Genomic DNA, 17,748 nt, shown 5'->3' on the forward strand with positions numbered 1-17,748 from the left:
AGTTCATTCTCTTCCAGTCCAATTACGAGGAATTAAACTTAGCTGTTCTCAAATGAGATAGACGCGAAAGTAGAGCACATGTGGGGCAATACTTCAAGATACTATGTCACTTATTCCTATTATGGGATCTTAACACAAGAAGTACCATTGCCATTTGTGTAGATAGTGAAACCCTAAAGCATACTTTATTTATCAAAAGTTCCACACCCTATCTCAAGTTTTTGCATACAGGTATAGAACCCAATTCTTTTCTCCAATCCCCATACATAATTTCAAAAATCTCGATCTCAACACTGTAATAATCAAGCCAAGTCCAGACTTTGACATTAGTGGATAGGTGTCAAGGAAATATAGGAAAGAATATCACAAGAGGGGTTGAAATATCCATATAGTTGCAATCAAACCGCCTCACATTCGAAATAAACACTTATCAAGTCTTCACAGTCATAGCAGAAGGAAATAGGTCTTCAGTGCAAATTTCTCGACGTACACTACAATCTAGCCACCGTTTATAGAAACCTTAACAGACTATTTCTAGGTTAATCCATGATAACTTCCGAGATCCATTCCTTCAATCAATCCAATAACTAGGTCAAATGTTAGAATCTTCCGTGCCTTGACTTTTGCCATTTAAACTTATCTCAAGTGCAATCAAGATACAGACCCTTATTCTAGGGCTCTCCACTTTTTGGTACTCAAGTACAGGAATCCACAATAAGGTAATTCACAACTCGAGCCGGCCGGTCCCAAGAGTAAATCACCCATATTAGAGATTCCTACCCGACGTACATATCTATTTCTCCCAAGTACCGTGATAAAGGGTTTATGCTTATAATAGTCATGATTCATAGCTTACGCCCAAAAACATCACTCGATCCCAAACTCACTCCGCGCAGAGACCACGCGAAACAACAAAAATATCTTCCATTCATTCAAACCAATTCTCGACAGCTTTGGGATCTGGTCCTCTAAGAAATTTAAGAGGAGCGAACTTTTGGATCTATTTCAGGGCCCTATCTTCATCTATTTCGGGGTCCTTTTGCTGGTTACCTGGTACTTGACCTTGCTGATCAACCAAACGGGCCAGTAAATCAGTCATACGATTGATAGCTGTAGCTACCTAGTCCCCTTCTCCACATTCGGGTCCTTGGTTCTAATTGACTACAACCCTTATTCCTCCTCTTAGTCCTGGACCTACCTAGATCCACACCCATGGCCCCAACCACATTTTCGTCTAGTCTCCATTATTACTCACTGGTCTAGGGCCCAAGTATTATAAGTAACGGGTAAGTATGTGTTGGTACATGACAGATACTTATTCGTTTTCAAAAGTCAAATAAAAATGAAATCGGAGTCACGATAAGTGAGTGAAAATGCAAAGCAGTTAAATGCCAATGACGAAATAAAGCCAAAGTCGAAGTCCATGCCAAGGTCAAAGTCAAAGTCAAAATCAAAGTCACAGTCACCGTCAAAGTCACAGTCACCGTCAAAGTCATAGTCACTGTCACAGTCAAAGTATTATACATTCAAAGGCTCATAGCAGTTGTTTACAAAATAACAAGACCAAAAGTATCAAGTACGAGCCTCAAAAATACCGATACAGCCCAACAGTCATATCAAGCAAAACCTTGTGTAAGTGGTCAAAAGAAAGCAATACAACTACCGAGTCACTACATCCTCTATCCTTTCTATGTATAGTAGGCAAAATCACCCAAAATAGTAGCCTAGAAGTGAAGGCTTAATCCGCCGCGAGACTAGCTGACCCCTCAGCCTGGGCAGGTTCTGCTCCTAACTCGCCTCCAATGTGGGAAGCCTCATCGCTCACATCTCCAAGTAAGTCATCACAAATGTTCAGAATCGATTCAACTCTATTCCACACTTTCATTGCCCCCTTAACCATACGCTCCTGAGTTTCTCCAAACTACGCACACAGATCATCAATCCTTTCATGGCCTTCAACCATATCATACTCGTGCTCCTTAATTCGATCGACTCGCATTTTAATAGTTTCCTTCAGTTGATTCACTTCAGCTTCAAGCCAAGCGTTGTCCCTTATGGCAACCTTCCGCCCCTTCACCACGGCCAACACTACTTCATCAGGGTAGATATAAGTATGACGGCACTTGCAACGCCTGTAGCGGTTAGATGGGCTTTAATAGGCTCTAACTTCTCCTGGCCTGATTTGATACTTAATCATCGGTAAGTCCCCACAGGAGGTCTCGCCAACCGGTCTATTGCTAAGGCCACTAGATCCGTCCACCCTACACAAAGTGTAAAGGAAACTTAAATACTCTTAAGGGGAAATTGTCAAATATAATCCTCAAATCAAAAATTTCTAATTCACTCCGGCCAATTCCAATCTAGGCCCTAATTTTTTTATCCCTACCAGCGGTCACTCAACTTTCAAACCAATCACGCAGTCCGGCATCCTAAACATTTAAGTTTAGGATACACTACAAAGATCTGAAACCTAAACTCTGATACGAACTGTGACAGCCCCACCTCTCCCTAGGGCGAACCCTAGGGTATCAGCGGATTGTCTGCCCAGCTCTCGCCGGGACTCAGTCGTTCAAAGTACTAATAACACAAATGAAACAGACGAGATATCTTCCAAGCAAGGGAATGAAACCCTGATTGAAACATAATCACTAATCCAACGTTCAGGCTTAGTATTTAGTTAACTAATTGTCTACTACCACTCCATACTCAAAATTACATAGTAGAAGTCGAACTTACGGATACAAGCTTACCAATCTGCATAAACAAAAGTTACAACCTCAAAACACAAGTACAAGTAAAATAAAGCTAAGAAAGCTCTTGATCAAGTTCCTTCCCGATCTGTTAAGGAAAACAAAGGGAGTGGAGTGAGCTAAAACCCAGTGAGGTTCCAAATAAAGCAAATAAACACATAGCCACATAAGGTCACAAAATAACCAAATAAACACCGGATAGTAGAATAACAGTTTAATCATAGTTCAATTCAAGGATACGGGTGACTTTCAAAAGCCAAAGATCCACTTGAGCTTGATCATAATTGCCTCCTGTTGACACTCCGTCAACACTTGTATGCACAGTATATAGGGTCCTTAGAACACCACTTTCACCAATTTCCGTCCACCAATCAACCCCCTACCGGCCCTACCGGGCCCACACTCCATAAACAGTAGTTTGGTAATACTCGAGTATACCGATTTCCAGTGTACAGTAAACAGTCCTCAAGGTTTATCGGCCTTCTCGACCAAGCGCTTGCTGGCTCGATACAACCAACTCATCTATGAGGTTGGGTACCCAAACAGTAGCAGTAGTTGATGGGATATCGCCCAAACAACTCAATCATAGGCATTCATGGAGATATCACATCTCATAATAACATTATATAGAGCTCCAGTGAAAACAAGGGAGATCGAGTGCGATAAAGTACACACACGTCCCCATTTTATCAAAACAGTGTTTGGTTTAAACAGTAACAAATCAGGCATTTCAAGTATTCAAGTATATCACATAACAAGTGGTAGCAGGTAGTGGAACACTCACCTGACAAGCAAAGTAGTAATCAAACGTCAAGTGGCCTGGTTACGACCACCTTCGTTTCCCAATTCTAGGGCAACGAGTGAAATCGTTAACATTCAAGGTTCATTTCCACTCAAATGTAGGCTCATTAAGAGAGCAAGTGAGTGGTTAAAGTCATACAATTCATCATGTAAAGTTGGCCCAAAATACAGTAAAAGTTCATGAGAAACAAGTTTAACAAGTACAAGAAAGTTGGCCAAAAGAGAAATTTCATTTGAGCTTAAGAGTTCTTCACGGGTTGAACAGTCTTGCCCAAGCAGTCTCAGTAAAACAGTCATAACTCACTGTAGAAAAGTCAGAATTAGGTGCCGTCGGTGGCATTGGAAACTAGACTCAAAGGGCTTTCCAACGGTACCAAGTTCACACCATGGTTCGTCCCCCATCAAAAACAGTAGCTCAGACAAGTTGGCTATTTTTCCAACCCTGGATCAGTCTTGACCTTATTCCAAACTACTCTAGTTCTAGGTGCTAACTTCATTGGTTTTGATCCAAATTCACCCAAATCAGTCCTCAAATGTTTATATTCAAGAATTCAAGTCACCTAGGACCATAGGAGTTCAAGGTGTAACACATAAACATGATTAAGGGAACCATAACAATCCAATAATGAAAGGAACCCGAAAACAGTCCATACTTTTCCATGTTTGTTCAACCTTCATCCTTGCATGATTTTAACTTAACCCACATACCAAGTGTTAAATTGTACTCAAAAGAGGTTTAAAACATGTTAATACCTCATAAACAACTATGAACAAAGTGCAAACATTTCATCAAACACTTGGTAGGCATGCTAACCCAACTCATGCAAACATTTCATCAAACACTTGGTAGACATGCCAACCCAACTCATCTACTACTTGTTCTGATCCAAGAGATCAACCTCAAATTCAACCAAATCAACTTGTAGTTTGCCCAAAAGCTTAAGGCACATGTTAAAACACCATAAAATTATCTTTTAAAGTGTACTTACCTCTCTTGTAAGATGCTTGAACCACCAAGTCAACCCACCAAAATGAAGACTTCAAGCTTGAATCAAGCACCTATGTTGGAGTAAAATTTCTCACCAGTCCTAGATCTTTCTCCTTTGGTGTTTACTCTTACTCAACTAGGGTTGGAAGGCAAGACTACGGAGTTCTCTCTCTCCCTTACCAAGCCTCAAGAATTTCGGCCATAAGGAGGAAGAAAAAGGCCAAGTCTAATTTAAATTTGTCTCTCAACTCTTAGTCAACAAGATACTTGGCTAGGGTTTTGCCACACGGCCTCTTCTTGTCCACAATTTCTCTTCATTCTTTGAGTAGTGATATTTCAACCCTTCCAAATATACCAATACGTATTTAACCCCACCAACCTCTCACATAAAGTCCCTACCATAAATAAAAACCCCTTGGAAAAATGTAAGTGGTAGAAAAATGAAACTAACTCAAGAAAAAAACGTTTTACTTCAAATCAAAGGAAATGAAATGTAATGCATGGAAATTATTATAACACATAGGGAATATAATGTAAGAGCATATTATAAGTGATCTAAGTCTTAGAATAAGGCATGTAAATAAGGAAAAATTGTGTTTTTAAGTGAGGGTCAATACAAGGAAATTGTTGTAACACATGTAAAATACAATGCTCGGGCATATAATCATTGGTTTAAATCTTAAGACAAGTCATGTAGTTTAGAGAAATTATATTTTAAAGTGAGGGTTCTCACACAGTTTATTCTCAATTGAGGTTCTCTTTTCTTTCTTTTTTCCTTTCGCCTTTTGTCATTCCATTCATTTTTTGAAATTCTCCAAAATTTGTCGTAGTTTATTTTTAACTGAGACTTTCTTTTGTTCATTTCCTTTTCCTTCGGCCTTCCTTCAAACATTAAATTTGCCCCAATGTGAGGTTTTTCTATTTTCTTTTTCACAACTAAATTTGCCCTAATGTGGGATTTGCGATTCTCAGGGATTGACAAGCGAAATGATCCATTCTGCAAGTTCAAAAGGGATAACTAGGGATAGAATGTTTAATTGGAAAGGAAAAGGGCCTGACTTTCATTCCATTCCTCGCATTAACCCTGAAAGAAAACTTTCATTTATCATATGATGAATTTCTTACGCTTATCCGATTTGATCGGTTGAGGAAAAACTTGTCCATCCATTTTTGCGAGAATAAGTGCTCCACCAGGCAATACCTTCTTAACAACAAAAGAACCTTGCCAATTTGGGACAAACTTTTTTTTTTGACCTCATCTTGCACCAACAGAAACTACCTTAACGCTTTGTCTTCTCGTCTGAATAGTCATGATTTGACCCTTTGATGGTAAGCATTGACCAATCCCTTTGATAATATTGACCATGACAGACTACATCTGCTTCTTATCAAGTGACCACTGATTTTTATTTCCTTAATCTTGATCCCAGTTCAACTTGAGTTTCTCTTTATACCATTCGGGTCTCTTTGAAACATTTTCGGATGTCTCTTTGCTGTTACTCTCATTTTAAAATCCAAATTCATATTCGTGAGATATCGAGATTGTTGCCATCAAATTTCGGAACAGTGATATCCAAGGGGTCAGAGGATTTTATTCTTGGCCATCTGAAAAGAATGCGTAAGTAACACAGTATATATAAAACTGTACAGTTTATTGAATTTCAAAATAAAGACCAAACTTAATAGCATGTTACTTGTTAAACAAGACGTGTTTTCAAAAGCCACTTGATTCAAAACTATTTACAAAAACATAGTTAAACAAAAGACACACGCATGAATGATTTTTATGAATTTTAACCAAAGAAAACTCCCCAAGGTTATCGAAACTCCCTTCAAGAGGGAGGGATCTCACTAGTTTGGGATTTTCAAATTTTCTCATTGGGGGTAAATGCCTCAAAGGTGCCCTTGTGTTCGGGAAAGAGATTCGTACTTATGCTCGGTCCTTGTTCTCCCCTTTTCCTTAACACTATATCTCCTGCTTCGATCATATCCTGAATTTTATGTTTCAACGCCCGGCAATTATTGATGGGATGCTTAGGAGCTCCAGAATGATAAGCGCAGACGGCTTGAGAGTCATAGTTAGAGGGAACATCCTTCGTATAGATCTTGGGAGGGATTACACCAATTTTTCCGGCAGTTTTGAGTTGTTCGTACAATTGATTGATGAATTGGCCCAAGTTGGTGAAGGTTCGATATGGTGGTTTTCGAATTTTACTATTTAGAGGATAAGCTTGGTTGTTTGGTTGAACAGATCTTGGATTATAAGGAGGACGAAGTTCTAGGGTGGCTATCCCCCCCCCTCAAGATGCAAGCGCGATAAACATAAACGAATGAAAGAAAATCACATACATTATCACATAAATGGATATCGAGACGATTATGTGTGTTAGATGCAAGAAACCCTAAAATAGGAAAAATGCAACCTAAATCCTCCAAATGTAATATATAAAAAGGTTAAAAGAAAAAAAATGTTTGATTAAATCAAATACTCGAACTCTCTAAGTCCCCAGTAGAGTAGCCAAGCAGTCGCGCCCCATTTTTAATGAAAAATAATAAAATTGCAGGTTTATCAAAATGAATTTTTGATTAAAAATGAGTGAAAATGAGTTTTTGATTTTTTTTAGAAAATAAATAAAGAAATGGGCCTAAATGGAACTTAAAGTGCGACGATTTTAACCCAAAAATAATAGTTTAAGAAAGGATTTTAATGAAAAAATAGGAGTCGCCACTTGGTATTGAGTTAAGGTGTACCAAGTCATCTAAAATGAATTTTTAAAGAAAAAATAGAGAAAACCCTTTTTAAACGACTCCAAATCTGCGAAAATCAAAAGAAAAGGGGTCGGGAGTTACATTTGAAAAAAGGAAAGATAAGAATAAAATCCAAGGCACCCTTTCAATCTAACCAAGGCTAGTTGCGTGATTTAGTAAAAAATTTTCTTAATTTAACCTAAGAATTTATCACATTTGGATGTCATTATATGGATGCAAAACCTAAATCTAGGAGGATATCGGAGGGTCGAAATATCTTTTCAAAATTTAATTAGTGCAAATCACATTAATTGTGATGCCCAAGAGTGACTCTTTGAAGAGGTCACGAATATATAAAAATATGAGACTCGAAAAAAAGAAGAAGATAATAATTATACAAATATACATAATCTAAAGGAATGCATCATAACGGGTGCGGGGGACTAAGATTCATGACTCTATTTTCCTTTTTATAAAGGGAATACGAGCGTGCTAAGGTTAAGAAACCATATTCGTCCATATCCCATTTTTAAAGGGTTAATTCTCCTAATTTGTGGTCAAGCAAATGATCTAACATATCTCTAATTTTTCTAAATGAGATGCAACTCTAACTGTTATATTTTATACATAAGGATAGGGGATATATAGGGAAATATTATGCAAAAGTGATAAGGATCCTAAAAAATGAAAAAATATGCATGAAATGTAATGATTTGACATACAAATATGATCTAACGTATGAACGGTTCCTAAGGGTTTAACATTGGACTAACCCTATGTCTATAAGGTCTCACTAGCATTGGACTAGTGAGAAATCGAAAAAAAACCCACAATTAGCGTTGGACTAGTGTGGTGGCGTCACACATTTATTACAATCAAATAAAACTTATAAAACATAATAAAGCAAAATAAATACATAAATCACATAAAACGCATAACACATAAGCATGATATCTAGATGCAAAATCCTAAGAAAACGAGTAACACGTAAACACACAAGCATGCAAAACACACAAAGCAAATAAAGCAAATAAAACCCTAACTATTACATTTGGGGGCCCTAACTACAATCTAAAGGGGGAAGGAATAAAATAAATAAATAAAATAAATACCTAACTATTACATTTTCTATTTAAATACATATCTTGAACCCCCCTAATTATTACAATTTGGCATTTAAATACCTTCCAAATAATTAAAAATTAAAATAATTATACAAAATTAAAACAAGTAAGGTGACTAAATAAATAAATGAAATAGCATAAAAACATTCAAAAAGCATGCAATTACACACATAGGAGCACATAAGTTCAAGTAAAATCAAAATAAAGAGTAAAGCATACCTCCCTTGAATTGGCGACCTAATGAAATGAAATTTCTCCTTTCTACCCTCCAACACACAAAACAAAATGATTAAGATACCACTTTAAATAACAAATAATCATAAGAGATGAAAATAAACATGAAATTGAACAATTAAACATTTAAATGAAAGTAAACAACCCATATTCAAAAAATTAAAACAAGCAAGGACCTAATTGAAACAATTAAAGAAGTGTGAGGGGTCAAATTATTATTACAAACATTAGAGGTCAAAAATTAAAATAAAAATTAAGGGTTTAAGATGAAGCCTATCAAAACTAAATGCTAAAATTCACAAAAATAAATCAAAACCCTCTCACCAAACCCCAATAAAAAAATATTACCCAAATCTAAACTATTTTTACAAAAATCCAAATAAAAAAACCATAAATCTATCAAAATTATTAAACCTTCAAATTTCATTCTAAAATTCAGAAATATTCTGTCCAAAGATCAAATTAAAGTCTGCCAAGGAAAAACAACATTTTAAAAGGGCAATATTGATTGATTTTTCTAATTTTTTGGGCCATAGTAGCATTAGGCAATAATTCGAGGGTCAAAATGTAATTTTTTGAAGATATTTCATGCAGCCTTTGAAGCTTCATCTTCTTTGTTAGGTTCTTTCTGTTGCAACTTTCTACCGCAACTTTGCGGCTTATCCAATTCAGATATCCAAAAACGAAATCAGCAAAACTCATCAATCAAAACCCACAATCACATTCCTACCATGAACGCGTAGCCATTGATGGACAAAGAAAATCATACGGAAACTGGCAAGGAAAAAAAAGAAAACACAAATCAGCTTCTGATGGAACCAACGATGGAACCATCAGGAGTCAAAACTTTCCAACTACGTCACCTAAACCACCAAACATCAAACCATTTCCAATCCCTGTGGGTAAGCTCGAACCATCACAGGCCAAAATTTTTTAACAACAGAGCTCACAAAAGAATAACTAGCAAACCCATATACAACCTAAGAAAATTCATGCGTTGGCTCAATAAAATCTCATAAAAAGTGTTAGATTAGCAAGTTTAAAAGGTATTCATTACCTGCAAGCAGTTACAGACTGAATTAACGTGAGGAAAATGAGGAGCTTGGGCCTGGAGTGTTGGATATGAAGCGGAAAATTTCGTCCGCAGTTCCTCTAGTCTGGTGAAGCAGGCAAGTTGAGGTCTCAATTTGAGGGTGCTACAATGTCTTTCTCTGAAAATTTATACCATGAAACTTCCTACCCAAACACCATAGATTATCCAGGAAAAGAAATTTTCCCAATAAAAGCACTATTGAGACCAGAAATAAGCAAGAAATAGGGCTCAATAATCAGCCCAGACACCGTAGATTATCCAGGAAAAGAAATTTTCCCAAAAAAAAACACTATTGAGACCAGAAATGAGCAAGAAATAGGGCTCAATAATCAGCCTTGGCTCACCAATTTTGCAGAAATTTTTCTACACTTTTCCTCTCTTCTCCCGCGATTTTCCTTTTGTATTTCTTCCTCTTTTCTTTTGTTTTTCTTCTTGTTTTTCCCTCTGATCTTCCCCAGACTTTCCCCCTCTCTCTTTCCTTTCTTTTTTTCCTCCTTTTTTCCTTCCTCTCTTTTTCTCTTTTCTTCTTCCCCGAAACCCTCTTTTCCTCCTCTGCCCGAAGCCTCTCTCTTTTCTCTCTCACCAGAATCTCTTCCTTGTTTCCCTTGCTTTTCCCTTTTTTTTTTGCCCATGACCTTTTCCCTTAGTTTTCTTCCTCCCCTCCTTTGTTTCTTTCCCCGATTTCCCCTTGTTGCCCGTAGCTTTTTTCTTGCTTATTTTCTTTTTTTCACCGCCAGCCCCTTTTTCCATTTTCTTTTGTTTGTTTTTTTCTTCAAATTTTCCTAGGCTCAACACTTGTCTTGCCACCTACCCCCCTCTTGCATGTGTTGTCAAAAGAAAGAGGCACTTGTCTCATGCTCCCCTAACACACTTGTCTAATGCTCCTCTAACACACTTGTCTACCATGCATACCCTCCACCTATCTTCTTATTTTTATTTATTTATTATATATTTTTTTTAAAATCAATTTAGGTAAACAAAAATGTTAATTCTTAATTGCAAATGCATTGCAAAATTTTCATTTATTTTAAAGAAATTGAATCTAAAACAAATTTTTTTGAATTTTTGTGAGAATTTTTCCTTTTCAGAAATTTAATGCAAAAATATCTTAAAAATAAAAATGATGAATCTAATTTATAAAAATAAGCAAAAATTCACTAACAATCATTTTGCAAACTTAATTAATTAAAATAAAATAAAATAAAAATAGAATGAAAACAAGAATAAATAATAAGAAATAAAGCTAAAATTTAAATTAAATAAAATTGAAATTTTGGTGTCTACAGTACAAAAAACTGGATAAGAACCTCTATGAAGAGCTAACAAATTGAGAAGGACCGAACATAAGGACGATATTGGTAAGCTACCAGAATAGCTTAGTTCCTCATTTCTCTCCTCTCTATTACTCTCCTAAGCAAAGCTGCAATAACAGGAAAACTTATGCAGACACACAAACTAATATTGATAATACCCTGTATACTACTCCAAAACCGCCGCCTCCTATTCTGTTTTGAGGGGCGAAAGTGTCTTGTTGTTGACCTCAAAGAGTTGTATGAGAATAGCCTGACATTGCTGGTAGCAAGCTCCAACCATGCAGAAGCAGATAGAAAACCAGAGAATCAGAAGTGATCAAATACAAAATCATGGAAAAGAGTTGTAGATCAGTATACGCACTATTCAGATAAAACCAAAACGCCCATCCTAAAATATGCAGCAGGTTATAAATCTCGTAAAACAAATTTAGGTTCTTATATCTTTGAACTGAAACTGTTATCTAAGTTGTGAGGAGCTAAAGGCACTTATGTCCCGCTTAGATTAAGCTCAAACTGAAACCTGACTTTGGAGCTTTATTTCTTACCATGTATGCTAACTTTTTTCTGAACCAAACAACTCTAAACTGGGTAACATAGCTATCTTAAGAATACATGGATCGGCTCCACTTATCAAGTTAAAAAAAACAGATGTTTCCTAAAGACGCATAGTTATGATGAGAAGCTTGAAGGTTACGATTGCCTGGGGAATATCTAGAGTTGAAAATTGGAAATCAGGAAAGATAAATTCAAGTTCGATTGCTTATTCGTAAATTGTTAAAGTTTTGAGCATGATATTAACAGCCTAATTTGTAGTTCAAGTTTGGAGACATTTGCTTTAGAAGATGATAACTAATGAAAATTTTCATGGCAAATCCCTTTTCACTCATTAATACCTCTCCTTTTCATGCGGACAACACGAAAATCCCTGAAGAAAACAGAAATGGCCTATAGAGTATTTCACTTTCAACAAGAATGTTAAATCCAATCAACAAAATTATCACCATGCTCAAATTCAGCAATATTTGGAAAGAACCTCCATTCAAGCCTAAACCAAAAATTGAAATATTCTTGGTTCTTACCTCGTGGCACATGTGCTTTATTTGTTTCCTTGCAAGAACCAAATGCACTGAAACAGCTACTAAACCCCATCCCTCCGTTTACTCATCTGATGACAAGACCCCACCAAGAAAAATCTTACAATCATTGATGCACCTGCTTCAAATCCAGACCCATTACTTCGTAAGATAAGACAACAGAGTAGGAAAACCCCATTGAGGAAAAAAAAATGGGCAAACCTTCACCCAACTTCCCGTAGGTTGTCTTGGACGGCAAAGGAGGATTTTACTAGAATTTGGGTGTTGGTGAATAAAGAATTGAACTATACCTAGGAAGATGGGATAGGGAAATGAAAGGGCAGAGAAGGGAGAGGAAGTGTGAGGAAGAGTGGCGGGGATGAAAGGCGGGTCAGCTTAGGGTTAGAAAAAAGGGAAAAGGAAGAGTGCTTTAATTATTCCCTTTCTCTGTTTCCTCCAAGCAAGGATGGTCCGGAGATCTAGAGGAGTCGAGGCTATGAAGGGCGAGGGTCTGGGTCCGGACGGTTTGGAGATCTAGGGAGGAAAGGCAGTGAGAGATGCTGATGATAGCGAGGATCTTGCTACGGAATTGAAAGGCCTCCCAATGGCTGAGAGATAAACGAGAGGAAGAAGGTGTGGCGGTGGAGGAGAAATGGAGAAAAGAAAAGAAACAGCGAGGAAGACAAATGCAATGGAAAGTGAAGGATGCAAGGGTTGGAGGGTGATCTAACGAGGCTGAACTTGAAGCAGAAGGAGGCGAAAGAGGAATCCCAGGGCTGGTGGGAGAAAGCGGACCTGTGATGCTGGGTAGAAAAGGAGCCGATAGAGGAGAGGGAGACAGTCTGTTGGCGGAGGAGGAGGAGGAGCGAATAGACAAAGTATGAGGATGTATGTAACCCTAGAGGAAAGGACAGAGAAATGGAGAGAGGAGAAAAAGCTTGCCACGGAATAGGGAGGAGAGGAGGGAAAAACGGGAATGGAAGAGAAGAGAGGAAAGAAAGAAAGAGTCTGACCCATGCAATGCGCCAAAAAAAAAAAGGAACGAAATATGAGGTCACGTGAGGACGACGAAATCACGTGCAGAACGACCAGAGCTTGGCTCTTTTATTACTTACTAGGAGGGGATCACTGCGCGATGCGCGGTGTTAATTTCATGCTGCCCAGAAAATGCCCAGATTTTCAAGTGGAGATATCATAAATCGTATGCATTGCATTTAAGTTATTTGGTTATAAAATGATTAAGCTTTTAAATAAGCAATGTTGTAAGAAAATGTGAGTAAATAAAGGTTTGCATCTAACATGGTGTCAAGAAAAAGAGCGAAAAGAAAATAATTGAGGCGAATAAAATTGAAGCTCATAGTATGATTTTGCTTCATGTAGAGATGGGATGAAGTGTTGGGAGAAGTAAATGGGAGATTCAAAAATATTAAACAATGAGTAAACACTATTAATTTTTTCTATTATTCTGTGGAGGATTGATTATCCGTGGTGTTTTTAAATTTACAACGAGCATTAATATTGATGTTGTTCAATCGTTTCTATATTGTTTATCCAATTCTTTGCATGTAACATGAAAATCGGAACAACTAACGCAACAACTCTAGTCAGGAGAATGGAAGTGTGACACATGGTATGACGTAGGTGTACACTGAGAATGAAGGGGGTTCATATTTTTGAAAATGGATCCTCCGTGCAACAATCTATCTTCACAGTCAATAGAAACGTTCCCTAACCGAAGTTTATTGTTGGGAGAATGAAATAACCAGTTGACAAATAAAAAGGCGGAATTCTTGGCGCACTTGAGTTTCATGCCATAACAGGCCATTTATATGAAATTAATTACTGATTATGCGGAAAAAGGTAGCAGGAAAACGATGAAAGCATGCAAATTGCCCAATCCTAGCCATCTAACTTGCAAATTGTTGTGATGACAGATGTTGAATTATTTGAGGCCATACAATTAGGAGGCATATAATTAGTAAAAAGAATTATTGAATTAAAGAGGTAAGTGAAAATTGCAATTCAGTGTCATTGAGAATACAACACACCGTAATTGGACAAAATTAGGAAGTACATAATAGGTCCAATATACACAATATGATGCATTGAAACAAAAGTTGGTCACTATCTTTACAAACAAAACCTCTTATTTAAAATGTAAAAGGTACATAATGTCTACAATAATATGTATCCAAAAATGAGGCTAATAAATAATCACTGTAGATCCATGCAGGGCAGACATAGAAATAATTCCAATCTTGATTCTAGGGGTGCATGACACTTCAATCATGATAATGCAAGGGAAACGGTAAGAGTTCTTCCACTCTTCGGGCTTTGACTCATTGCTAAGCAAAACAAGCCAAACAAATCATTAAGCATTCTCTCAAATAATTTACTTAATTTGAACTCAAGCCACACAATCAAATAACAGTAAGTATAAAGATATCTGATTGGGCCTAGAACAACAAAGCCTAAAGAAGTGTCAGATGTTTTAAATGAGGTCCTTTAATCTCCATATCTTGACTAATAACCTGCACATAGAGCAGCAGAAACATATTCCAAGGAAAGTGAAGAAAATTCTCTTAACAAATTTAGCAAGTCAGCAAAATGTTGAACACAAAGTCATAGCTCAGGAAATCCTCATCAATCCATTTTAGCTGTGAGGAGTAAAGACAAGTTACATTAAATAGCTATCAATGATACAGTCAACCAAACACAGTAGCTCTAGTATGGTAAAAGAATATTGAAATGGTCAAATAATAGTGAATTTCCCAAAGAATAGGAAACTTAAATGACCAATGCCTATCTTAGGGCCAAGTAACCCAAGGGTCTTTTCTTGAAACTCAATCTCTAGCTTTTTCTTAACATTTTAATCATTACAGTAATGACCATAATGATTTCAGTATCAATATTTCAACTTGCACTTCTTTGCACACCTTTCTTCTTTTCTTTTACGTCCCTGCTCATACTACCAATGCCTCTCATCCTTTTTTCAACAAGTTTATACCCATAAATATTGAAGTTCAAGAAATGAACCCAAAAGTTAAAGATGAAATATACAAATTTATTACCAAGTAAAACTTACTCTAACAACAAAAGTGTAATCAATCTATAAAATTCATCAATGAAAAGAAACTAATGATTCGTTATTCAAAAGCCCACCAAAAGAAGATGACATTTTCACACTACAAAATAGTCTATCTAGATTGCCAAATAAGGAAGCTGACATGCTATGGAGTTCCAAATATGGATGTGCATAATATCTGCTCAACCAACTCACCTAGTTTAAGATATTCTCACCTATCAATTAAATAGAAACTCAATTAATTTGAACTTATACTATCATTAAAACCCAAAAAAGGAAAAACAACAATAAAAGGTGAACAAACACCTACTTAAAGGCTATCTTCACCATTTGTTTATTCCTGGACCATAAATAAAGATTGCTTCTTCCTGTAGTGGATACTAGAAAAAGAAGAAAGAAGAAAGAAAAGGCCAGAGATAAAAATCTGATGGGGAAAAATTTATCCCTGAGAAATTTCAATGGCAAAGTACCTTCGGTTGTGTAGACAATCATCTCTCTAGTCTTACTCTCAAACATATACTACTTTAGAAATATTGACTTGTCCTAAAAGATGCAGAGACAGAAATTGCATGAAGACCAGGTCCCATAATCAATGAAAAAACAAGAAAAGAACAAAAGGATTCAACTTTTAACCATTGCAAAAAATGATTCCTGAACCAGCTTAGAGGTTTCTTCGGAAAATCTTTAAACTTCTCTGCAAAAGTGAAAGTGAAAAGTCTTAACCTCGACCATTTTGTTCCATATTAGTTAATGTTATTTATCATTTAACTTCTGATTTAACAAATGCACTTGGTATAATTTTGGCAGATTTCATTTTGATAGGTAAAAGGATTCACTCAAAGCTAGTATTTAAAAGAAGAATATTAAAATCTAAAAAAAAAAGGCCCAAAGTACCGTGAAAAAAATAGGAGCAAGAGCTTTACCACAATTTTTTGCCATCCTCCACAAACCTCTGTCATAGAGGGAAAGGTCACAAATTGAAAAGGGAAACAAACCAAAGCAAAAAACTTGTGGGCTAAAAAGTTTCTTACCACAGAGGTTGTTCTTCCTTTTCTTCCTCACTCTGTAAAAATGCAAATTGTAATATGAGAGTATAAACGAAGTAAAAAGATGGGAAAAATCACAGATGAATGTGCGCCAAGAAAAGAAGCAATCAGTGTTTCTATAACAGGGGCTCTACAATGCATAGGTGTTTTAGGGATTAAATGCTTCTAGAATGCTTTAAGAAAACACTATAACTCGTACTTTCTGTCAAACAGCACTAGAAAAAATGTTTACAGAGGAAAATAGGAAATGTTCATGCCTATTTTTTAGTTAAAACCCAATAAATTCATCTTCCTTTCTATAACAATAATAGTATAATCCAATAAAATAAAAAGACAAAATAAAAACTTCAAGTGATTTGAGAGTAGAGACCGAAATTAAAAGGACAAAGTTTTTATCGGCAAAAAATAAATAAACAAATAAATCAATAGATAAATAAAGTAGAACAGACCTTTGGAGGACAAAAAAGGATGGAATATATCCACAAGTACTTGCATTTGCATCCCATAAAACTTGTCATCTTTTTCCTGCAAAGATAATACTATAAAAATTAGGAAATCAGATAATAAAACATAAGACACATAAAATAAAATAAACAATCTTAAGATATAAAGATTAGAAGATCAAAGTTCTTATCGCTAAGAAAATAATTGAGTAACAGAGATATTAAACCAAGCGTTATTAATTTTTAAGCAAATAAAAACCATTGGAAGAACAGAGAAAAGTTGAGTAAATCTACAGGTTATTTGTAGCTCATCTCATCTAAAAAGATCAGAAACAAAAGCCAGAAAATTGAAGGTCATTTGTGGTTGTTGTTGACCTTAATTTTTTATTAAAAGAAACTTTAAATGGGGATTTGATAAGGAATCAAGAAAAAGCATTAGTACATCCGTTAGGAGAGGGTGTTAGCAAAACACCCTGACAAATAGTTGATGGCAATAAATAGAACGGGAAGTTGATGACAAATAGTTGAGCAAGCGAAAGGGAGATCACCTCTGACAGAGCAGGGACAGAAGAAATGGGGTGAATGGTTTTCCGATGAAAGGAAAGTGAAAGTGAAGATGAATAACCAAAGTTGGCATGCTTGTTCAGGTATCCAAGAAAACGAATTTCTGGTCTACTCCGGGCAGCAGCAGGTCTTGTTGTCGGAGCTTGGCACCAAAAACCGGTACTGGTATGCTCGTCTCTCGGACTCTGATTCTCCACCTATACAAGTAGCTTCGCGGATGAAGCTGCCAGAGTCTCATGCGTTTAGGAGCTTCATATCCAAACCAACTCTAACAAGGGAAAAAAATCAGTTAGAATCATATAATTGAAAAAAAAAAAAGGAAAGAGAAGAAAGGGAAAAGGAGGGAGGGGGGAAAAGGGAAGGAAAAACAGAGGAAAAAGGACCAAATAAAAAACAACAAAAAGGAACAAAGGAACAAAGAAAAGAAAAGAAAAATGGAAGGGGAGAGGAGAGGAGCTCTGGAGAGCAACGAAGCGACGGAAATGA

At 36.4% G+C, this 17,748-nt stretch overlaps 1 long non-coding RNA gene across 1 annotated transcript; it reads right to left on the reverse strand.

Moving 5' to 3' along the window:
• Positions 1 to 14,213: 14,213 nt before the first annotated feature.
• On the reverse strand, positions 14,214 to 16,307 carry LOC113750902. The gene is made up of 3 exons (XR_003464682.1): positions 16,241 to 16,307; positions 16,133 to 16,161; positions 14,214 to 14,469 (listed from the first exon to the last, which is right to left on the reverse strand). It is a non-coding gene; the product is annotated as an uncharacterized LOC113750902 (long non-coding RNA).
• Between the last annotated feature and the right edge of the window lie 1,441 nt (positions 16,308 to 17,748).

The sequence above is a fragment of the Coffea eugenioides genome, chromosome 1, assembly GCF_003713205.1.
Source record: "Coffea eugenioides isolate CCC68of chromosome 1, Ceug_1.0, whole genome shotgun sequence".
NCBI lineage: Eukaryota > Viridiplantae > Streptophyta > Magnoliopsida > Gentianales > Rubiaceae > Coffea > Coffea eugenioides.